The 25512-nt window shown below is 40.0% G+C and overlaps 1 protein-coding gene across 3 annotated transcripts in view; it reads left to right on the forward strand.

Moving 5' to 3' along the window:
* The window catches only part of Pde4b (phosphodiesterase 4B), a 569312-nt gene that overhangs the window by 343000 nt on the left and 200800 nt on the right, over positions 1-25512 (forward strand). The window lies entirely within an intron of this gene.

A 25512-nucleotide genomic window follows, 5' to 3' on the forward strand; every position in this document is an offset into this window, starting at 1 on the left:
TGTTGGTGGGATTGCAGACTGGTACAACCATTCTGGAAATCGGTCTGGAGGTTCCTCAGAAAATTGGACATTGAACTGCCTGAGGATCCAGCTATACCTCTCTTGGGCACATACCCAAAAGATGCCCCAACATATAAAAAAGACACGTGCTCCACTATGTTCATCGCAGCCTTATTTATAATAGCCAGAAGCTGGAAAGAACCCAGATGCCCTTCAACAGAGGAATGGATACAGAAAATGTGGTACATCTACACAATGGAATATTACTCAGCTATCAAAAACAATGACTTTATGAAATTCGTAGGCAAATGGTTGGAACTGGAAAATATCATCCTGAGTGAGGTAACCCAATCACAGAAAAACACACATGGTATGCACTCATTGATAAGTGGCTATTAGCCCAAATGCTTGAATTACCCTAGATGCCTAGAACAAATGAAACTCAAGACGGATGATCAAAATGTGAATGCTTCACTCCTTCTTTAAAAGGGGAACAAGAATACCCTTGGCAGGGAATAGAGAGGCAAAGATTAAAACAGACACACAAGGAACACCCATTCAGAGCCTGCCCCACATGTGGCCCATACATATACAGCCATCCAATTAGACAAGATGGATGAAGCAAAGAAGTGCAGGCCGACAGGAGCCGGATGTAGATCTCTCCTGAGAGACACAGCCAGAATACAGCAAACACAGAGGCGTATGCCAGCAGCAAACCACTGATTTGAGAATAGGACCCCCGTTGAAGGAATCAGAGAAAGAACTGGAAGAGCTTGAAGGGGCTTGAGACCCCATATGTACAACAATGCCAAGCAACCAGAGCTTCGAGGGACTAAGCCACTACCTAAAGACTATACATGGACTGACCCTGGACTCTGACCTCATAGGTAGCAATGAATATCCTAGTAAGAGCACCAGTGGAAGGGGAAGCCCTGGGTCCTGCTAAGACTGAACCCCCAGTGAACTAGATTGTTGCAGGGAGGGCGGCAAGAGGGGGAGGATGGGGAGGGGAATACACATAAAGAAGGGGAGGGGGGGAGGGGAATATTTGCCTGGAAACCGGGAAAGGGAATAACACTCGAAATGTATATAAGAAATACTCAAGTTAATAAAAAAAAATCACAGGAAAACACAATCAAACAGGTGAACAAATTGAACTAAAACATCCAAGATCTAAAATTGAAATAGAAACAATAAAGAAATCATAAGGGGAGACAACCCTGGAGATAGAAAACCTAGGAAAGAGATCAGGAGTCATAGATACAAGCCCACCAACAGAATACAAGAGATAGAAGAGAGACTCTCAGAGATAACATAGAAAACATTGACACAACCATCAAAGATAATGTGAAATGCAAAACGTTTCTAACCCAAAACATCCAGGAAATTCAGGACACAATGAGAAGATCAAACCTAAGGAAAATAGGTACAGAAGTGAGCGAAGACTTCCAAATTAAAGGACCAGTAAATTTCTTCAACAAAATTATAGAAGAAACGTTCACCAGACTTCTCACCAGAGACTATGGAAGCCAGAAGATCCTGGGCAGATGTCCTACAGACCCTAAGATAACACAAATGCCAGCCCAGACTACTATATCCAGAAAAACTCTCAATTACCATAGATGAAGAAGCCAAGATATTACATAACAAAACCAGATTTACACAATATCTTTCCACAAATACAGCCCTATAAAGGATAATAGATGGAAAATTCCAACACAAGGAGGGAAACTACACTCTAGAAAAAGCAAGAAAGTAAGAAAGTAATCATCTTGCAACAAATCCAAAAGAAGAGGGAGCCACACAAACATAATTCCACCTCTAACAACAAAATAAGAGGAACCAACAATCACTATTCCTTAATATCTCTTAACATCAGTGGATTCAATTCCACAATAAAAAGATATAGACTAATAGACTGAATATATAAAGAGGACCAAGCATTTTGCTGCATAAAGGAAACACACCTCAGTAACAAAGATAGACACTACCTCAGAGTAAAAGACAGGAAAAAAAAATTCCAAGCAAATGGTCCCAAGAAACAAGCTGGAGTAGCCATTCTAATATTCATTAAAATCAACTTTCAACCAAAAGTTATCAGAAAAGATAAGGAAGGACACATCATATTCATCAAAGGAAAAATCCACCAAGATGAACACTCAATCATGTTTATGTTCCAAATGTAAGGGCACCTATATTGATAAAAGGAACCTTACTAAAGCTCAAAGCACACATTGTACCTCACACAATAATAGTGGGAGTGTTCAACACCCCACTCTTACCAACAGACAGATCATGGAGACAAACTAAACAGACACAGAGAAACTAACAGATAAACCAAACGGAATTAACAGATATGTATAGAACATTTGATCCTAAAACAAAAGAATATAACTTCTTCTGAGCACCTAATGGTACATTCTCCAAAATTGACCATATAATCAGTCATAAAATAGGCCGCACCAGATAGAGAAGATTGAAATAATCCTATGCCTTCTACCAGATCACCACGGACTAAGGTTGTTCTTCACTAATAACAAAAATAACAGAAAGCCCACATATACAAGGAATTTGAACAACACTATACTCAATGATGGCATGGTCAAGGAAGAAATAAAGAAAGAAATTAAAGCCCTTTTAGAATTTAATGGCAATGAAAGCACAACATACCCAAATTTATAGTACACAATGAAAGCAGTGCTAAGAGGAAAAGTCATTGCTCTGAGTGCCTCCAGAAATAAACTGAAGAGAGCATATATTAGCAGCTTGACAGCACACCTAAAAGCTCTAGAACAAAAAGAAGCAAATACACCCAAGAGGTTGAAGCAATCCCACTAAAATCAGGGACTAGGCAAGGCTGCCCACTCTCACCATACTTATTCAATGTAGTATTCAAAGTCTGAGACAGAGAAATCAGACAACAAAAGGAGGTCAAAGAGATACAAATTGGAAAGGAAGAAGTCAAAATATCACAATTTGCAGATGATATGATAGTATACTTAAGTAACCCCCAAACAATCCACCAGAGAACTACTAAGTCTGATAAACAACTTCAGCAAGGTGGCTGGTTATAAAATTAACTCAAACAAATTAGTAGCCTTCTTCTACTCAAAGGATAAACAGGCTGACAAGGAAATTATGGAAATGACAACCTTCATAATAGTCCCAAATAATATAAAATACCTGGGTATGACTCTAAACCAAGCAAGTGAAAGATCCGCATGACAGGAACTTCAAGCCTCTGAAGAAGGAAATTGAAGAATATCTCAGAAAATAGAATGATCTCCCATGTTCATGGATTGGCAGGATTAATATTGTAAAAATTACCATCTTGCCAAAAGCAGTCTACTGATTCAATGCAACCTCCATCAAAACACCAACTCAATTCTTCATAGCATCAGAAAGATCAGTTTGCCAATTCATTTGGAATAACAAAAACCCAGCATATCACAAACTATTATCAACAATAAACGAATTTCTGGAGGAATCACCATCCCTAACTTCAAGCTGTACTACTAAGTGATAAACACTGTATGGTATTGGTAGATCAGTAGAATAGAATTAAAGATCCAGAAATGAACCCACACACCTATGGTCACTTGATCTTTGACAAAGGAGCAAAAACCATCCAGTGGAAAAAAAATAGCATTTTCAACAAATGGTGCTGGTTCAACTGGAGGTCAGTATGTAGAAGAATGCAAATCGATCCATTCTTATCACCATGTACAAAGCTCAATTTCAAGTGAATTAAGGATCTCCACATAAAACCAGATACACTATATATATATATATATATATATATATATCCTTCTCATTCTGTATAGTGTTACATGTATGTATGTATGTATGTATGTATGTATGTATGTATGTATGTTTATCGGGGCTAACCATTTGGTATCAAATAACCCGTTAGTATGCTCTTCCTAGAGAAGGCCGTTTTACCTCTATTATATGCCTGTAGAGTTTTATGTAGGGTGGAGGGAGGCTTCATGTGCTTTTCTCTGTCTACTTTAGAATGTCTGTCATTGTTGGTCTTGTTCAGCTCATGCTTGTCATTCATGTTGGTGAGACTTTATGGGCGTATCTTCAAACTACTACTTTTTTAGGAGACACAGTGTCACAGAAAACTCTCTTATTCACTGGCTCTTAGGATTTTTTTTCTATCCCCTCTTCTGCAATGTTCCCTGAGCTTGAGGTCCAGGAGGTGATTTTCAGATGCACCTTTAGGGAATGGGCTCCACAAATCTGGATTTTGTTTAGCTGTGATTTTATGTAATGGTCTTCAGCTGTCACAAAGACATGTTTCTATGGTGAGTTGTAAGGAATACGCTTATCTGTGGAGATAAGGATAAATATTTATAACATTGTTAGTGATTATTCTGGCTTACTGAAGTGATAGTAGTAGGTATTCTTCTAAGATACATAACTTCACTATGTCTTGGGTTGTTGGCTAGGTTTCCAGGACAGGAATTGTATCCCTCTTGTGAAACAGGTCTTTAACTCCAATTAGAGAGTTCTTGGTTACTGCCAGGTGCCACTATCACACCTTGATGTGACTCCATCCTTGAAGTGATTCATAGCCATCATAGTGAGCTCAGACTTTGGGTTCCTTCCCTCATTTGGAAGTTGTATGATGCCTTCTGATACCATTATAGGTAGTCCTCAAGTAGGAGGCCTTCAAATCAGTTCCAGCTCAGGCGTCTCTGGGCACTGCATCTGGAGTTCACGACAATAGTAGTTCTTTAGCAATAGAAACTTACATTCAACTTTTGCAGGGGCTTGGGGGCAATCAAGGGCAACAACACAGCCTGTAATGTTTTGTGAGGGAAATAAATACAAAAGGAGGGTAAAATAACAATAAAAATATATGAAAAAGTCATAAGGATTCATACTATTAACTATGTACCTAAAATACCTATAATACATGTTATATAATATATATATAGGTATATAAATATACGTATATAGTTTAATAAAACTTTCTCATTTGGGCTGACAATGCTCTCCCCAAGAGCCAAAGGCCACCTAACAAAATACTCCAAGACCAAGCCTAAGAAGCCCTCTTCTGAGTTTTTGGCCAGTGTTGTCCAAAAGATGCTTTCTAATTTTTAAGTGTAGGCACTTAAAGCTATAAATGTTCACTGTAGGACTATTTAAATGCTTCTTAGAGGTTTTGTTGTGTTTTGTTTATGCGGTGAAATCCTATTGGGTTTGTGATGGGTTTTTCTTAAGTAATCAATTAATTCGGTATTATACATAGTTTAATAAGATTATGATGGCCCTCAAGAGACCCTGGAAATCATGAGGGCATCCAGCAGACTTTCTTTCTTTCTTTCTTTCTTTCTTTCTTTCTTTCTTTCTTTCTTTCTTTCTTCCTTTCTTTCTTTCTTTCTTTCTTTCTTTTTTTTATCTTTATTAGCTTGGGTATTTGTTATTTACATTTCGATTGTTATTCCCATTCCCGGTATCTGGGGCAACATCCCCCTAACCCTTCCCCCTCCACTTCTCTATGGGTGTTCCCCTCCCCATCCTCCCCCCATTACCACCCTCTCCCCAACAATCACATTCACTGGGGGTTCAGTCTTGGCAGGACCAAGGGCTTCCCCTTCCACTGATGCTCTTACTAGGCTATTCATTGCTACCTATGCAGTTGGAGTCCAGGGTCAGTCCATGTATAATCTTTGGGTAGTGGCTTAGTCCCTGGAAGCTCTGGTTGGTTGGCATTGTTGTTCATATGGGGTCTCAAGCCCGTTAAGCTCTTTAAGTCCTTTCTCTGATTCCTTCAACGGGGGTCCCATTCTCAGTTCAGTGGTTTGCCTATGTATTTGCTGTATTCTGGATGTGTCTCTCAGGACCAGCAGACTTTCATATTAGTTATTGTCCTGTCCTGAAGAGGAGCCTGATAGGAAGTAATAGAAGATAGTGGGTGGAACAGACACCTTGCAATCTGAGAGATCTAAGTTCAAACCCAGCTCCTTCTAACAGGGCATTGTCCCCCGTTGAAGTTCCCCAGTTGATAAACAGGAATGGTAGAAGACATATTGCAGAGCTTTCTTCATAATTAGCTGATACATGTTGGCACTTAAATGACACTTAAATGTCATGTGGCAGGTGAGCGTGGAGTAAAGGATCATGACATGCCTGTACTGGATCTCTTTGTTCTATTTGGTGTTGGTATTGGTATTGATAGTAGTCTTACAAAGACCTAGAAATCAACTTTTCTTAAGAGAGAAAGAATTGTTTTAGGAGCCCCTTGGCTTCAAATAAGGTTTTAAATGAAGGGCTCCTAAAGACATGGACCTGAAATGTTTAATTGTTATTTTTGCATTAATCAATTTATTTATTTCATTTATACCCCATCACATCCCCCCACTGCTCCCTCCCCATTACTCCCTCTCCTTCATCTCTGAGAAAGATGCGGTTCCCCCTGGGTACTAACACACCCAGACACCTCAAGTCACTGTAGGACTAGGTATATCCTCTCCCACTGAGGCCTGAAAAGACAGCTCAATTTGGGAGACGAGACCCACAGGCATCCAGCAGAGTCAGGGTAACTCCTGGTCCAGTTACTGGGGGATCCACATGAAGACCAAGCTGCAAGTCTTCTGTATATGTGTGTGTGTGTGTTGTTGGGGGGTGTGGGTCTAGCACTTATATGTTCTTTGGCTGGTTGTTCACTCTCTAGGAGCCCCCAAGGGTCCAGGTTAGTTGACTCTGTTGGGCTTCTTCTGGAGTGCCTGTACCCTCTGGATTCTCAATCCTTCCTGGAACTCTTTCATAAGACTTCACAAACTCAGTCAGTCTAACGCTTAGCTGTGAGTCTGCACATCTGTTTTGGTCAGGTGCTAGGTGGAGCCTCTCAGAAAACAGTTATGCTAGGCTCCTGTCTGCAAGCATAGCAGAGTATCATTAATAGTGGAAGGGACTGGTTCTCGCCCATGGGATAGATCTCAATTTGGGCCAGTTACTGGTTTGCCATTGCCTCAGTCTCTATGACACCTTTGTCCCTGCATTGTAGGCAGGACAAAATTTGGATATAAGGTTTTGCAGGTGGATTGATATGGTAAACCCTCTACTAGGAACCCTGCTTGCCTACAGGAGGTGGGCACTTCAGGCCCCATATCTCCCACTGCTAGAAGCCTCAGCTAGAATCACCCTCATAGACGTCCTGGAGCCTCCCCCATTCCAAGTTGTCATGCATCCCCAATTTCCATTACACTTTCCCTACATCTGATCCATCCTTTCACTTCCCATCCCCTCTCCCACCACATCCCTTTCTTCCCTCCTACTCCAATGTCACTTATTTTCCCTTCTGAGTAAGATTCCTCACTGATTTACAATTGAGAACATTGAGACTTCAGGCATATTGTTTGCTCTCTGCAGTGCACACAGGGCCAAGCAACTCAAGTAACCACCTGGGCAGACTGGGCTACATTTGTAGTGGGTATGTTTGCAAGGAGCACAGGAAACTGAGTAAAGTCATATACTCAGGGATACTTGCTTGGAAGGCATGTAACGGGACCCAGAAATCTTCATCCATAGTGAATTTTTTTGTGATTTTGTTTTAAGTGAGCATCATGGGAGGGCACCCAGAGAGAAAACATATGGAGGCAGAAATGGCAAAGTTGCCTCTGTTTCCTATCAGCAAGTAAGCCTCTATCCAGCATTGTCCATATTTGCCTTATACTATAGCATTCTGTGGAGTTCTAAAGTTCAGATGAAACTCCCTTCTTCTCTCATACCATGGGCATTTTTTGAATATTACTTTCAATAAGGTATTGGAAGAAATCCCAATGTATATTAATTACTATTGCTTAGGCTAGAAAAAAATGCCACCGTCTTCAACTTCACTAACATATCCTCCGTAAGTCCTGCCTCTGGGTCTTTACCAGGTGTAAAAACGCACTCCTGGGTTTTCTTGATGTTTTTGCCCTTAAAATGACACACAGTTCTTGGATTTTGTTACCAAGGGTGAACACAGACCAGACACAGAAGTTTGGCTTTTGACCCTACAGGATGATCTGACCATAAGAAGAAGTCTCTAATTCTGATTCTCCTGTCTCTTTAGGGCCTCTCTGAATTGTGACTAATGCATTCTTGCTGTGACAGGTACCTAGGGAGCTCATGCCAGCTTCCTCTGACCTAATCTGTTTAAAAGTCACAAAACCCTCTCCATTGTACAGTTGGATAGAAAACAACTCCCAGGAGATTTCTGTTCCCAGGACCCCAACTAGGGGATGAGAAAAAACTGGAAGCTGGGTTAACTTCCCACCCTTTTATGGCTCTTTTATCACTGTTCTAAAATCTTTCTTCCTCCCCACCTTTACCTGGACAAAGAGCTCAGAGTCTGCCTCTCACTTCAATGGGAAAAAAAGAGAAAGGAAATGATACACAGAGGAAAGTACGGATTGCTTTCTCAAGTGTCATACAGACAAAAGTAGGGGAAAGAAGTGCTGAGGCTCCTGTTAAAAGGTGGCGATATCTCCAGAATCAGATAGGGCTACAGATGAGCAAGTTAAAGACCTAAAGAACCAGTTGCTGTCATGCTGGAACCATACTGGCTTCCTAGGGAAGACAGACTGATTTAGCCTGAGAAATGATTGTGTGTTGGGAAGGGAATTACAGAGTTGGCACTGTAGAATTGCTTTGGATAATCCAATGCAATCATGGGCAGCTTATCAGCCTCTCGACTTCATAACAGGATGCACCAAAATAGACATGGCACTTAAAACATCTGAGCTCTCAAAGGTACCGTGGCCCATTCTCTCTTCTCAGAAACATCATAGACCTCTTTTATTTCTCCTGCATTTGATTTTTCTCTCTTTCATGTTTCAGAGCCCAAGAAACTCCTACCAATATCAGATACTACATTCTAATTTCACATATATCCTTAGATTCTGCATCCAAAGAATATCAATGTGGTTTGGTGGGATAAGGATAAATCCTGTTCCAAGAATATATAGCAAATATCCCTAACTCACTTACTTGGTAGTTTTATGATATGTAAGGCTAATTCCACATTTAAAAACCAAAAATATAAAATATCTAGTCTTTAATTTTGCCCTTATAGTTAACTGAATGTAAAGATGGTTTATATGATACAATACTCGATTCTCTCTATTTTCTTCCATCTTTTATTTTTCTTTCTGAAAGTCTTATTGTCTGTCAATCACATGGCACTTTGTTTTGGTCCAGGCTTTGAAGCTATGTAGATAATTAAATACATTTACTACCTTCAATCAATATTGTTAAACAAAAGACAGAACGTCATTTTATCCTGCATAAGAGGGTCAACTATATTGTGTGTATGAAAGAGGACATGAGCTGGTTTTGGCAGAGGATTTCTAACCTGCGTTCTATAGTAAGAAAAGCTTTGGGTGCACTGTCAATGGATCAGAACACAACAAACCACAAAACATCTCAGTGTCCAATGTATTTGTGAAAACAATGGTCTATTAGGCATAAAAATATAACAAGGCCATGCAACTTGAAGTAATGAATACCTAAAAATAAAATATTATTATAAAAACCCCAGATGTAACCTTTGCTGAAGAAAAAAAATCACTGAAAGATCTAGTAGAATCAGGCTTTTTATTGTAGTTGATATCTTAACCAAATGGGCCCGTGTGCCAGTAGATTTGAGATTTCAGACCAAAGGCAGAGAAACATGCTAGTGTAGTAGTTCAAAGGGGCAATGATGAGGACTGCAGCAAGGATGAAGGACAGAGGCTAGAGTAATGCTAGGTACTGAGTTGGTTCTTGGTAGTACTGGTTTCAATACAGAAATTGAGGACGGTGGACTAGATAACCAAGGAAACTGGAGGCAAGAACAGTTTGTGAGGGGAAGAACTGAATATGGAGCTCTTGCAACTGGAGGGGTGTGTATAACTCCCACTTGCAGACACACAGACAGACACTATGGTAAGGAGCTTGTAGCTCAGAGGAGGAGAATGGCCAGTGATACGGGACCATCCATTGCGACATACAACTTCAGAGACTACCTCCAAATGTTCTTTTGTTTCTTTTCATTCTCCCAGGAACTTAATTTTTATAATTAAAACATTTGATAATATATAGTATTTGAAATTTCAAATGTGCATTCAAGTCAAAGGTACTGCATCTGACATTTAATACATATAAAAGTTGGGAGAAGGGAGAAGAAGTCAAGGAGAGAAGAGAGTATCTCTGGCCCTTTTGTTTGCTATCAGTGTAATCTGATATTGGATTTAATTAGTTGTTTCAAATGTTTCAAGGTGACTCTTGCCTTTGCGGACCCTTTATGCGCAAACCTTATAGAGAGCTATCTATTAGCTAAACTGACTTCAGTTAAGTCTCTGTCAACAGGTTTTTATGATTTCTTCCCATCACTACCCCTCTGTTCTTCTACTTGGTACATTTTTGTTCTATCTACTTCAAGTTTTGCTGAGGACTAACCCTTTAGACTAAAGTGTAGCTGATCTCTGTTGACTTGGGTCCTCAAATGGGATTAATGTAGAATAAACTCTGTGTTTAGGTCCTATACTAAAATTAAAGACACATAAGTCACTTTTTTGGAGTTGGTAATTGAATTCATGAATGAACCCCCTCCTCATACTCCTCTCTGCCATCAGGAGCACTTACATTGGAAGACAATTCAAATGAGGACAGACTACCAGAGGAACTTATCTGAAAAAAAGAGAAAAGGCAGAAAAGCAATGACTACAGAGATATAGGAGGACCATGGCGGTAAACATCACAGACTTAGGAAAGATCATTATAAAAAGGACATATTCAGCATATACGATGCTATGAAGAGGTACAGGTAGAAAAGGCCCAAGAAATTCGTGTTTTGTGATGAGGGTTATTGCTTTGCTCTTTGATGGAAAAGTCTGTTTAAATGTGGGGAAGAAATGGCTAGCAGTTGGGGGAGAAGTATTGAGGAAGACAACAGATACTAGATACTAGATTAGGGAGGTGCAAGATTGAAGTCACAGCTGAGGGGAGGAAACTGTTAATGAGAATTGATTCAAAGGGTCAGGAATTGAGAGGAAGACTGAAGGAGAACAAAAGCCAATTGTCTGCCCTTTGGGTACTTTCATAGCCTCATATCATGTGGGAAGGAAGGGGATTAAGAGCATAGTGATGAGGTAGGGACTGATTAGAAGGATTGTCTCATTCTCTAAAAGAGTGACACAGAAGCATGCATTTCAATGCCTTTGTTCATGGCCCAGAAGTTGAAGGTGGCAGAAAGTTGAACAAGATCACAGTAGATTGCTTGAGTTTTCTCACTGAAGTTGGGGACAGATCTCTGGAGTGTGGTGAGTCACTGGCTGAGTCACTTATTCTAATCCACTCATTTAGAAACTAGAAAGGCCGAGCTGCAGAGTGTGGTATTATTATGCCTAACACATAGGGGCAGAAATAGTGATTCAGAACCATCAAGTGACTTGCTTGAGGTCACCCAGGTGGCTAATGCTGCAGTCTGTACTATATCAAGAGTCTCCATCGGAAACTGACATTTAGTAGTCTTAAGAGATGTTTGTGTATCATCTTTTGCAGGCCATCCAAAAACAAGGTGTAAAATTAGAAAATAACAGAAAATAACAAATAGTTCAAAGTTGATATATCTTTCATCACCTTTCCCCTCCCCATGTAACAAATGACCAAGCTTTAGCAAATACTTAACAAACATCTCAAATCTAGTCACTGACAGAAGCTCTACCCTGTGATGTCAAATATATAACAATATTTAGTGAGCACTGACCCTATGCCAGGAACCTCTCTAAGTGTTTACATATATACATGACTGTAATCTTCAAAACAACTCAACAAGAAAGGCAAACTTCAACATCTCCATGGTACAAAGAGAGCAACTATCATCCAATGAAACTAATTGACTCAAACCCAGATGCTATGTAATGAACTAGCCTTGTTCAGCCCTGGTGCTTATGGCTTTGACACTGTGGTGCAGTTTCTGCTCTTATGAAGCTCTTTTCTTCAAGGGAAACAATGAGAATAAAGGGTTGGTTTTCCCATATGAAGCATCCTGTAACCAGATAATGAAGCAGTTACCAGTGAGTAATAGTAGTGGGTATGATGGAGTGCAACTGGCAAGTTCCCTCAAATTAGAAGTCTATGAAGGAGTGTCCACTGTGGATTGTTTGGCAAGTAAGATTCAAATGGTTTGACTCTCCCTAATCTGACAGTGTTAAGGAGCTTGAAAGTGGCCAGGAATTGTCCTAGAGTTTATCACAATTATACTCATCCTTCATTTTCATGAGGAAATAAGCAACACAAGAGGTGGGTTACAGGCAAATTCATATTCACTACTTTTTGCTTCATTCGTCCAATATAGAGTCATTGAGTCGCTGCTCAGTGTTGTGCTATGTGTGAGAACTTCACCGTGTCAAGATTCTTGGGTTAGATCTAATAAGGACACAAGCTCCACTATGCTCATAGCAGCCTTATTTATAATAGTCAGAAGCTGGAAACAACCCAGATGTCCCTCAACAGAGGAATGGATACAGAAAATGTGGTACATTTGTACAATGGAGTATTACTCAGCTATTAAAAACAATGACTACATGAAATTCTTGGGCAAATGGCTAGTACTAAAAGATAGCATCCTGAGTAAGGTAAACCAGTTATAAAAGAACACACATGGTATGCATTCACTGATAAGTGGATATTAGCACAGAAGCTTGGAATACCTAAGAATTCACAGATCATATGAAGCCTAAGAAGGAGGACCAAAATGTGGATGCTTTATTCCTTCTTAGAAGGGAGAACAAAATACTCACAGGAGGAAATACAGGGACAAAGAGTGGAACAGAGACTAAAGAAAAGGTCATACAGAGACTGCCCCACATGAGGATCCATGCCATATGTAGCCACCAAACCCAGTCACTATTGCTGATGCCAAGAAGTGCTTGCTAAGAGGAGTCAGGTATGACTGTCTCCTGAGAGGCTCTGCCAGAGCCCTACTGATACAGATGAGGGTGGTTGCAGCTAGCCATCAGACTGAGCACAGGGACTTCAATGGAGGAGTTAAAGAAAAGACTGAAGGAGCTGAAGGGGGTTGCAACACCATAGGAAGAACAATAATATCAACCAACCAGAACCTACCAGAGCTCCCAGGGACCGCCAACCAATGAGTACACATGGAGAAACCCATGACTCCAGCCACATATGTAGCAGAGGATAGCATTCTCTAGCATCAATAGGAGGAAAAGCCCTTGGTCCTGTGAAGGCTCATTTCCCCAATGTAGAGTAATGCCAGGGTGTTGAAGTTGTAATGGGTGGGTGAGAGTGAGAGTATCCTCACAGAAGCAGTGGGAATGGGAGGGAAAATGGGAGAGGAGGAAAAGGGGATAACATTTGAAATGTAAATACATAAAGTATCCAAGAATAATAAAATTTTTAAAAAAAGATTTTTGGTTTAAAGATCATATCTTCTTATCTCTGTATCACACAGTTCACTAATGGTAAAGGACATAAATGTTTGTTTAGTTTAATTGATCTAATTAATATAGTTCAGGTTGTTTTGCTTCTATGCATTTATATCAACTCCATAGGCTCTGAGATTAAACTCAAATGACCAAGCTAGATGTTTGCTTCTCTCAGGTCAGTAAATACCTCTCTAGGTCTTCTGTTTTCAGTAAACCTAATTTAGAACATCCCACTCACACAATAGGCTCCAGTACTATGTAACTAATCAACAGACAAGCAAATGAGCAAATATGTTGATCCTTTGCCTTCCACAGAGGACTTTGGATTTCTACAAAAAGTTACTAGCTTTGTTTCTACTTTATGTCCCTATCAATAGTATATTGGAGAAAGGAGTTTATATTGAGACCCAAAGCATCTGATTGTAGCCTTTGGGTTAATATTCTATTGTATTACCAAAAATCAAATGACTTAGAATAGCTCTTATGTATTATTATATTCTCTATAGATCAGAAGTCCAAATATATCATGAATCAGTTGAGTCCACAACTTACTTTCCCAAGCTAAGATCGATTTTTGAGGTTCTCTTTCTGGGGACTTTAGGATGATGCTGTCTTTGTGTTCAGTTCCTTGTGACCAAAGTCTCTCTTTCTCACCAAAAACAACTAGGAGGGTTACTTAGCTCCTTGGTGTTGGCCCCTTTCTTGCCATGTTGCTCCCCATGTACTCAAACTAGTGAAAGTCTATCTTTCTAGGGCCTTGAGTTTGCCTGTCTTTCTCTTCTGATTAATTTTCTTTTCTTCTTGAATAAAATCTTTTCTGTTGTAACAGCTCTTGGAATTATATCTGACCTGTCAGGAGAATCTAAGTTCAGATTTCTATCTTATGGCTTGAAATCTCTATAATGTCTGCCAAGTCCTTTTGTTATTTCGTATCATATCTTCGAACGTTCAGAGCCACTTAGATCTGGGCATTTTTGGAGATCCTTCTGTCAACGGCTTTCCTTTAGGGAATATGTGTTTGTTACTCAAAACAATCCTGAAGTCATTTTTTTCTAAAAAACACACATCTGTTCTAGGGATAGATGTCTGCCAGCTCTACGACTCTCATCCCAGAAGAGATGGAAATGATTTGAAAGAAAATACATTTCTCCATAGTTTCCATTGTATCGTATGTTGTATTCTTTTTTAATTTTTATTTTTTTAAATAATTTTTCCATCTTTATTAAATTGAGTATTTCTTATTTACATTTCAAATGTTATTCCATTTCCCAGTTTCCAGGCCAACATCCCCCTAACCCTCTCCCTCCCCTTCTATATAAGGTGTTCCCTCCCCCGTCCTCCCCCCATTACCGCCCTCCCCACAAAGAATCCCGTTCACTGGGGGTCCAGCCGTGGCAGGACCAAGGGCTTCCCCCTTCCACTGGTGCCCTTACTACTTCATTGCTACCTATGAGGTTGGAGTCCAGGGTCAGTCCATGTATAGTCTTTGGTCTATAGGCTTAGTCCCTGGAAGCTCTGGTTGGTTGGCATTGTTGTTCATATGGGGTCTCGAGCCCCTTCAGCTCTTTCAGTCCTTTCTCTGATTCCTTCAATGGGGATCCCATTCTCAGTTCAGTGGTTTAATGATGGCATTTGCCTATGTATTTGCTGTATTCTGGCTGTGTCTCTCAGGAGAGATCTACATACGGTTCCTGTCAGCCTGCACTTCTTTGCTTCATCCATCTTATCTAGTTTGGTGGCTGTATATGTATGGGCTACATGTGGGGCAGATTCTGAATGGGCATTCCTTCAGTCTCTGTTCTAAACTTTGCCTCCCTATCCCCTCCCAAGAGTATTCTTGTTCCCCTTTTAAGGGAGTGAAGCATTCACATTTTGGTCATCCTTCTTAAGTTTCATGTGTTCTGTGCATCTAGGGTAATTCGAGCATTTGGGCTAATATCCCTTATCAATGAGTGCATACCGTGTGTTTTTTCTGTGATTGGGTTACCTCACTCAGCGTATGTTGCATTCTTAACTCATTCAAAACACTCAGAGAAGACTAATAGTTGTGGCGGTAATGAACGTAGTGGTTGGATTAGATTTGGCATTAGATGAGGCAAATTCAAGTCAGTCAATTTTAGGCTCTACCGTACAGAAGTGATAAATATACAGATAAAATGCATAACAAGTGTATCATTTATTTTTCTCTTGCTATGGTAAACCATCCTGACCAAGAACAACTTAGAAGGAGAAAAGTTTTGTTTTAGCCTACAGTTCTAGAAGGGATAGCAACCCACATATTAGGGCAGACATGAAAGCAAAAGTACAAGGTGAGGCTAACAGTGGGGAAGCAGAAAGATCACTTTTCATTCATGTAGGGGAGCTCAGAGAGAAGAGAAAGTAGAAATAAGAGGTAATAGCTCAAAGCCTGGCACCAGTTACAGTCTTCCCCAGAACAGCCACACCTCCTAAGTGTTTCATAACATTCCCAAACAGTACCACCTACTGGGAACCAAGTGTTCATACTCATGAGCCTATGGGGAACATGTCTTATTCAAACCACCAGGGTGGGTGGACAGAAACACAGAAAATCCTCTAGAAACAGGTACCTCTTGATAGGTCTTCAGGATGCTCATTTTAATCTAGTCTTACTAGATAAAGATTACCCAAAGCGTGGGAGCTCAGTTTGTTACCACATAGTTTACCCAACTCACCAATCACCCCTTGTTAGAATGCCAATCTTCCGAATACAGCCAGACCAATCATTTAAAGAAATTGCTTCAGAAAGGGACAGGCACAAGGAAAGGTCAGCAAAACCTCCCAGAGTTAAAAATAGAGATCAGGAAACAAAGGACACAGTACAACTTTTACAACCAAGAATTAAATGCAAAAAAAAAAAAAATGACACACCATTACATAAGCTGCAGAAAATATCATTTAAATGTCAAAAGAGCTGAAGATGGCTTTAATCATGGAAGAAAATCCCACAAAATATGTTCAATGCCTTAATTTTTATTATACAAAAATGTAAAAATAATGGCATTGTTTGATGACATGAAATACAGAAATCCATTGTATTTTCTGACTGCTCATAGGAATCCTTATGTTTATTTTATGCAACTTTGGCTTTTGTAAATTCCCAAGGCTTTCAGAGACTGTGAATATATTTGAATCAAAGAGGATTGTTTAACTTACCAATTATGTAGCAGAGTAATCTGTGTGCAATCAGTAACAGTCCAGTCTCCTGTACATCTTCACTGGGAGGAATGGGGGCAGGATAGATCTCTCTAATTGTGTGACTCTGATCGCACATACATTTTTTACCCTCTTGAAGATTAGCTTCGTGGAAATCGGTTCTGGTACTTCTGCCGCCTACTTGCGTTTTAGAGCTCTGTTTTAAAGTTTGTGAGATATATTTAAAAACATCATATTAACATTTTAGTCTCTGTCTGGATACAGTAGTTTCACATATATTGTTCTTTGGCAGATGTAGAATTATACTAGGTTTTGGTTGTCAAAGATATCAATCTAAGCAGAGCTAAATATACATGCACATGTATATGTGTTCATGCATGCACATTTATATATGTATGTATAGAGAATTGTTTTTTGTCTGTTTATTAAACATCTATTGAGCTTCTACTGTGTTCTTAGCAATGACCTGAACACTGAGAGAAGATTATTAAAATTCAGGTCCCAGAATCCTTGAAGCTATTAAAATATTTTTGAGGGAAAAATTAAAACTGTATTTTGTGGTTATTGCTGCAATAACAGCCAGAAGTACAATCAATGAAGTTTGTGAATGCAGAAAAACAAAACATTAAATGAGACCAAAACCAAACCAAACCAAAACAAAAAACCCAGGATTTAGCCAGGCTTCCTGGGATGAGTTTATTTTAGTGCAAATGTCTTTTAAAATGTGTTGTCTACTGTCTCTGTTTGTGCTTGAGCTTTGGGTATAATTCTGGAGCTTAGAAGAATACGGGATATGAAGGAGTAGTGTTAGAGTGGAAGAAAGAGAAATGAGTCTTCTTAAAGGATGCCTATAACTGTTCAGGGCTGTGGCTTCCATAAGTTTAAATCTATTAGGAACAAAGGGTAGGGTCCATCTTCCCACACTGAGGAAAGCCAAGCCCGGTGGCTTATCCGTTCTGCGACTGTGAGAATCAGGATTTGAAAGGCATCTTAGAGCACCCACCTATAGAATAACCTTCTTCTGGACAGTCTTAGATTGCGCTATATGTCAGGACATGGGCTTCCCTTCTCTGTCAGATATTGCTCCGATTAAAACAGAAGCACGATACAGTGTAATTGAGGAGGTCTTAAGGAGCTACAGTGTAGGGGTAGCTTGATATAAGCTCAAGAAACCGGATAAAAGGTAGCATGGAAACCATCAACAAGTCTCTAGCTTGTTCACACATTGCTTTGCTCGCTCAAAGCACTCCAAAATTAGAAAAGCTACAGTCCTTTGCCAAGAATTCAGTATGCAAATATTTCCTAATAAAGAAGCCATAGGAGAAACTTGAATTTTTTGTTGCAGTGTTCCAATACACTGGCAGTGTGTTTTTGTTGACAGTGCAAGATTAGGAAGCAAGCACAATGAAGTTCATTTGCAAGAACACCTGCTTTAAAAATAACCCTGCTGTCACAGGAAACAACTTCTGGATTCGCTTATGCGTGTGTTGGAAAAATCTAGTGAATATGAAATACTGAAACATAGCTGTTAGTTACATATCTAACATTGGCATTGAGAACATTGTTTTCTAGCACAGTTGTGTTTTGATTCAATGATACAGTTTTGCTCTTTTATATAAAAAATCAATACTTTATTGTAAAGTACTTCCAAATTAAAAAGAAAAGTTATTTCATGATATTAGCCAGACCCAAAGTCTATAATCCATGCTGTTAGAATAGTCATTGGGAAGCACTAGAGCATTGCTTTGAGTCTTATGCTTTATCTATAAATTGCATTTTAATGCACTTACCCACCACAAAAATAGAAATAAAAGAAAAAAATCTTGACAGTTAAAACTTCACGGATATATGTAAAGTTCTATACGTGTGTGTACAATGTATTCTGTGAGAACAAGAGCAAGAAGAATAAATATTAGGAAATGAGGAGGGATGGGTGTAGGTAAAAGAAGTATGAGAGAAGTTCTAGAGGTAATGTCTGATCTAGTAATTGCTGGTGTGTTTATAGACTTCAGGAAGTTGGTAGAAATTAACAATAGCTGAGGGTTAGCTTTAATACTTGCTTCAGCCCCCAGACAACTCTCTAAAAATTTCTCCCAATATCAAGAATAATCATAAGCAAAAAAGAAGGGACACATAACAGGCTGTTAATATGATGTGAAGACCTCCACACAGAAGCCAGGCACTAAATTAGAACAAGAAGCTGGCAAAATCCTAGAAGAATCAGAGAGTATAACACTAGTCCAAAACTACTTACATATGGCTGCCCTTTCCCAAGGCTCTGGCTACAAAAAAAAGGAAGAAAGAACGAGAGAGAGAGAGAGAGAGAGAGAGAGAGAGAGAGAGAGAGAGAGAGAGAGAAACAGTCCATGCACAACTATCTACATTATGAATTCTTTATACAGCAAAAGATGACTCAAGAGAAGATGGAGGTTTCAATGGCTAGCTAATATTTGAATGGAACTTTTTACAAGTAGGATTAACATCAACAAAAAGAGAAAAAGAAAGTAGTAACTGGTCAAGGCCAGATACCACAGAAGTTATTAAGGGCAAACATTTGACCATAAGAGAAGATAAGGACAGGAGGACACAGCCAACAGGACTCCTGAGCACAGGGGAAGCACGGTGTTATCAGAAGGTCTTTGACACTATGCCTACTACAGGGATTCTTCTAGGTGGAGAGGTGATGCTAGACAGCATGTGACAGACAGTTCTGGACATTCCTCTTTGTGACCAAGGCACTCATTTTAGTTTGAAAGGCAAAACATACTTGGGAAATATCAGAGCAACATTGTGTCCTCAGATGGTTATAGAATTTAGTCCAGGCCATTGGACCATAAACACGTTCTTAGAAGGTATTCTGCAAGGGTATTTTTTTTCTATTGGAGGAAAGATATGGCTGTCTTCTCCTATTTCATTTTTTTCATTTATTCTTCTTTCTAGTCCATTTTCAAAGGTAGCCATCTCCCAATTAGGAAGACAGAAGGTTTATGCTAAGGAACCTAGAGGGAAGAATAAAAGAGCCTGTTCAGGCATCTATAAGTACTCTGGGCTGTTTGCTACCGACTCCTTGTTGTAAAGAGAGACACAAACTTGTTTAAACCACTGAGTCCAAGTTTCTACCAAATACATCTGACATCAGTCCCAGTCAACACCAGTGACTTATGAGAAAAGTAAAACAAGTTGAAGGGGAAACTCTGGGAGTCCTAAGCTCTACAAACTGAGGTGGACACAGAACTTTTCAGATCTTCCCAGTCTTCATTTTACAAAGAATCACAGGGATCTTTCCACCCCTCTTTGAAAATTAAGTGCTCATAGGATAGCCACCCAAAGCTCCTGTGTCCCTTCTATGTTCCAGACTGTGCAGGATATCGACAATACAAAAACTGCATCCTGTGGCTGGCTCTCTCAGGAAGTTTATTGTCAAATGGAAACAAATATGCCATAGAGAGTCACACGGAAGGCAGAGATGACTGAGTGAGTGAAGGTGTTTGTGGCCCAAGCCAGCTGATCTGAGTTTCATCCCTAGATTTTTACCTGCCCCCAATATTTAGACTACCATTTGATTCTTGAAATATTAGTTCTGTAGAAGATTGTGTCCTAGTACTCAAGGCCAGGTGTCTTGAGTTAAGGGTATACATCAGTCAAAGATATGTATATTGCTTAAGTAATTGAAAATATACCATCTGGAGAGAAAATGGTTATGGATGGCTACTCTGTTTTGACAAGCTTCCATAAACTTCCCCCTTCACTTTTACAAGCCAGTGCACCCATGACACATTTAACTTCCACAGGTTGCAGAGTGGAAGGCTGTGTGGAATATCTCCTCTTTATGCTCTGATAGCTACACTAGCAGTCCGTAACCTCTACTGCCTGCACCTGAATGTTTAATGTGAACATTAATTTCTTTCTTTCCAGACATTTGTCAAACACTCTTGATTGGCCAAACCCTATGGCAGGTGCTGAGAAAATAAGATAAAGTAGCAAAGTGCTTGCTCTCAAGCTCCTGGGAACCAGATCATATAAAAGAAAAAAAATGCAGAAACCAAGCAGCCATATAAGAAAGCTGAAGAAAGAGTGTATATTGTTAATCGTAGGAAGCCAAGTTGGTCTGATGCTATTAGACTTCAAGAGAATCTTGTCTCTTGTCTTCAGTATAACTTAGAGAGTGTCGAAAGGCTTTCTGTAACACTATAGTAGGCCATTAACTCTATCCTGATATATAGCCCTTACTTCCTCAATATCCAACTATATCCTCAGGTATTGTGAACCCTTTAGTACCACAAAAGTTAAAATGGGCATTTAGTGGGGATGGGGAATACTGGTATCTATATTTCTATGACACACATAGTATGCTGTCAGTCTGTGAATCTCACAAACATTTAGAAAGCATTTTCATGTATTTTTACAAATACTGTGGGTTTTCATGGTGCCATAGGAAACACTTTTATGTCTTAATATTACTTGTTCTTAAAAATTATTGAATAGGAGGCTGAAGAAATGCCCTAGTGATTAAGAGAATTGGCTGTTCTTCCAAAGGACCCAGGTTCAATTCCCAGCATCCACATGGCAGCTCATAACTGTATATAACTCCAGTTCCAGGGGATCTAACTCCCTCATAGAGATAGACATAAAACACCAATGCACATAAAAAACAAATTAAAACTTATGGAATAAGATAAAATACTAAATGTATTTTTCTACTTGATTCTCTACTTCTTTGTGTCTGCAGTGGATGGTGGAGCTTTTCTGGTTACTGGGTAATATATTTCTACTTACTATCTCCTTAGTGTAATAGTATCCCTCACTGGTGGTGAGCAATGTTTCCTACTTTTATTAAGATTTATCAGGGTTCTGGAGAGGCCCCGATGAGTAAGATGACTTGCTTTATAAGTGTAAAGACCCAAGTCTTCATCCCAAGCACCCACATAAAAAACTGAGTAGAGTTACGCATACTAACTACAGCATTGGGAAACAGAGCCAATTGGATCCCAACTTGCTGGCCAAAACTGTTAGCTTCTTATTCAGTAATAGACATTGTAATGGGGCAATAAGTTCTACAGTGATATAGGAAGACATTCAATGCCTTGTTTGGTCCTCTGTATGCATATTTGCACACTCATGTACCTGTGCCATACACACATACTCTACCCTCAAACACACAAATTTTACTTTCTTTTTTTTATTTTATTTTATTTTTTTTTATTATCTTGAGTATTTCTTATATACATTTCAAGTGTTATTCCCTTTCCCGGTTTCCGGACAGACATCACCCTCCCCCCTCCCCTTCCTTGTGGGTGTTCCCCTCCCAAACCTCCCCCCATTGCCACCCTCCCCGCATAGTCTAGTTCACTGGGGGTTCAGTCTTAGCAGGACCCAGGGCTTCCCCTTCCACTGGTGCTCTTACTAGGATATTCATTGCTACCTATGGGGACAGAGTCCAGGGTCAGTCCATGTATAGTCTTTAGGTAGTGGCTTAGTCCCTGGGAGCTCTGGTTGCTTGACATTGTTGTACTTTTGGGGTCTCGAGCACCTTCAAGCTCTTCCAGTTCTTTCTCTGATTCCTTCAACGGGGGACCTATTCTCAGTTCAGTGGTTTGCTGCTGGCATTCGCCTCTGTATTTGCTGTATTCTGGCTGTGTCTCTCAGGAGCGATCTACATCCGGCTCCTGTCAGTCTGCACTTCTTTGCTTCATCCATCTTGTCTAATTGGGTGGCTGTATATGTATGGGCCACCTGTGGGGCAGGCTCTGAATGGGTGTTCCTTCAGTCTCTGTTTTAATCTTTGCCTCTCCCTTCCCTGCCAAGGGTATTCTTTTTCCTCATTTAAAGAAGGAGTGAAGCATTCACATTTTGATCATCCGTCTTGAGTTTCATTTGTTCTAGGCATCTAGGGTAATTCAAGCATTTGGGCTAATAGCCACTTATCAATGAGTGCATACCATGTATGTCTTTCTGTGAGTGGGTTAGCTCACTCAGGATGATATTTTCCAGTTCCAACCATTTGCCTACGAATTTCATAAACTCGTTGTTTTTGATAGCTGAGTAATATTCCATTGTGTAGATGTACCACATTTTCTGTATCCATTCCTCTGTTGAAGGGCATCTGGGTTCTTTCCAGTTTCTGGCTATTATAAATAAGGCTGCGATGAACATAGTGGAGCACGTGTCTCTTTTATATGTTGAGGCATCTTTTGGGTATATGCCCAAGAGAGGTATGGCTGGATCCTCAGGCAGTTCAATGTCCAATTTTCTGAGGAACCTCCAGACTGATTTCCAGAATGGTTTTACCAGTCTGCAATCCCACCAACAATGGAGGAGTGTTCCTCTTTCTCCACATCCTCGCCAGTATCTGCTGTCACCTGAGTTTTTGATCTTAGCCATTCTCACTGGTGTGAGGTGAAATCTCAGGGTTGTTTTGATTTGCATTTCCCTTATGACTAAAGATGTTGAACATTTCTTTAGGTGTTTCTCAGCCATTCGGCATTCCTCAGCTGTGAATTCTTTGTTCAGCTCTGAACCCCATTTTTTAATAGGGTTATTTGTTTCCCTGCGGTCTAACTTCTTGAGTTCTTTGTATATTTTGGATATAAGGCCTCTATCTGTTATAGGATTGGTAAAGATCTTTTCCCAATCTGTTGGTTGTCGTTTTGTCCTAACCACAGTGTCCTTTGCAAACACACAAATTTTATGTATGCTTTGAAAAATTATGTGGCTTCTGTATGATGGCAATGTTTATTTAGCTTTACAAAAGTCAGTTAGGCTAGAAAAGCATTTGACAGGTCAACTGCTGCATTCCCAAAGGTGACAACTGACTTCTTCCTCTCTCCTCTCTCCTCTCTCCTCCTTCCTTTCTTCTCTCTTCCTCCGTCCTCCTTGCCTTCCTCCATCCTATTCTTCTTCATCTTCCCTTCTCCTCCCTCTTCCTCCCTTTCCACCCCTTTCATGTTCTTTTCCTTATTCTAATAGTGTCTCTCTGTGCAGCTCAATTGTCCCAAGTTAGCATTGTATTCCTGATCCTCCTGCCTCAGCCTTCTGATTATGGGATTACAAGTGTGTTTCACTGCACCTACCTCCCTGGAAGTGACTTCTAACACTTTCTTTCTGTCATTATTGTCTTCACTTTCTTCCTATAGCATCAGGATAATCTGTCAAAGACCCTCATCATGATCAAGAACTTGGGGAGGGTTATGCTTGGGCAGCATGGTTTGTATGGACTTATTTAGCCAGACCTTTGCATTCATGAGCAGGTTGGGACAGTTAACACTATAGAGCAATTCTTAGGATCAATGCTTACACCAGACCCTATGAGTGGTAGCTCCCACATGGTGTGGTAAACACCCATAGTCAGTTCATGCAGCTCTGAGTTGAGATGTATAAATATACCTGTTTAAACCTCACACACTAAGACTATGGCTAACCTGAAAACTCAAGGCTATGCATGTATATTCTGCTTATATTCCAAAACACATCTCTCTAAAGTATTGTGGTGGTTTGAATATGGTTGGCCCATGGGAAGTGGCACTATTAGGAGGTTTAGCCTTATTGGAGGAGGGGTAGTCTTTTTAGCAGAAGTGTATCATTGTGGGTGTGGGTTTTGAGTTATCCTCTTATGCTCAAGCTCCGCCCAGTGTGGAAGAGAATTTTCTCCTGGCTGCCTGCAGAAGACAGTCTATTTCTGGCTGTCTTTAGATCAAGACATAGCACTCTCCATCAGCCCCACATCTGCCGGAACACAACTATGCTTCCTGCTATGATGATAATGGACTAAATCTCAGAAACTGTAAGCCAGCCTCAATTAAACGTTTGCCTTTGGTCCTGGCGTTCCTTCATGGCAATGAAATCCTAACTAAGACAGATTGGATTATATTTTAAGCTGATGCTTCAGGAAATAAACCATGTTCCACATACTGTACCTGTACATACTGCCCATAAAAGATTGTCTGACAGAGAGCTGTGAGCAACTCTAACATCTGAACATCAGGCTTGTTTTGTTTGTGCTTTCAGGGATTTCATAGGTGAAGCACTTGTGATGCTCAACTCAGCTGCCATCTGTGCCGTGGAACAGTTCTGATGGAGAGAAAACAAATCAGATCTTAGAGCTCATCAGCTTAGTTTGTCTTAGAAAGTGCTCCACACTGGGCTAATAGCTTTTCCAAGGACCACTTTTTAAAGACATGGAGAATGTTTGTTTTTAAAATTACATATATGTGTGTTTCTTGAGTTTGGGTTTGTGCAATGTCTGCAGGGGTCAGAAGATGGTAAAACATCCCCTAACTCAGTAGTTCTCAACCTCTTGGTTGTGAACACTTTGGGGGTTAAATGACCATTTTACAGGGGTCTCCTAGATCATCAGAAAACACATAGTCTCATTATGATTCATAACGGTAGCAAAGTTAAAATTATGAAGTAGCAATGAAATAATTTTATGGTTGGGAGGTCACCACAACATGAGAAACTATATTAAAGGTTCATAGCATTTGGAAGGTTGAGAACCACTGTCCTAGCTAAAGTTATAGTAATAAGCCTCCTGGTGTGGGTGCTGGGAGTTGAAGATGTCACAAAGGCAGTGTATACTCTTAACTGCTTAGCCATTTCTCCAGCCCCTCAAAAGCCACTTTTGAATTAGTAAGTCAATTAGCATTTATTATATTTGACATACTTAGTAGCCAGTAAGTTGAGATATAATGCATTTTGCATGGAGTTCAAAATTGACTTTTCAAGTATAACCATGTTAGTTCATGGGAGAACTAAGTGGCGGTTATTGAGCTCCTGCCCTCTGCTATATGTTACCAGATGCTTTCTACATACCCACATACACAGCCTTCCCACACCTTCCCCACCTCCACCCCATGACCACACAATTTTAGGGAAGAACATTCATCCACACAGGTCATATTGCCTTTTCTGGTTC

This window comes from Rattus norvegicus, chromosome 5 (genome assembly GCF_036323735.1).
Source record: "Rattus norvegicus strain BN/NHsdMcwi chromosome 5, GRCr8, whole genome shotgun sequence".
NCBI classification, from domain to species: Eukaryota; Metazoa; Chordata; class Mammalia; order Rodentia; family Muridae; genus Rattus; species Rattus norvegicus.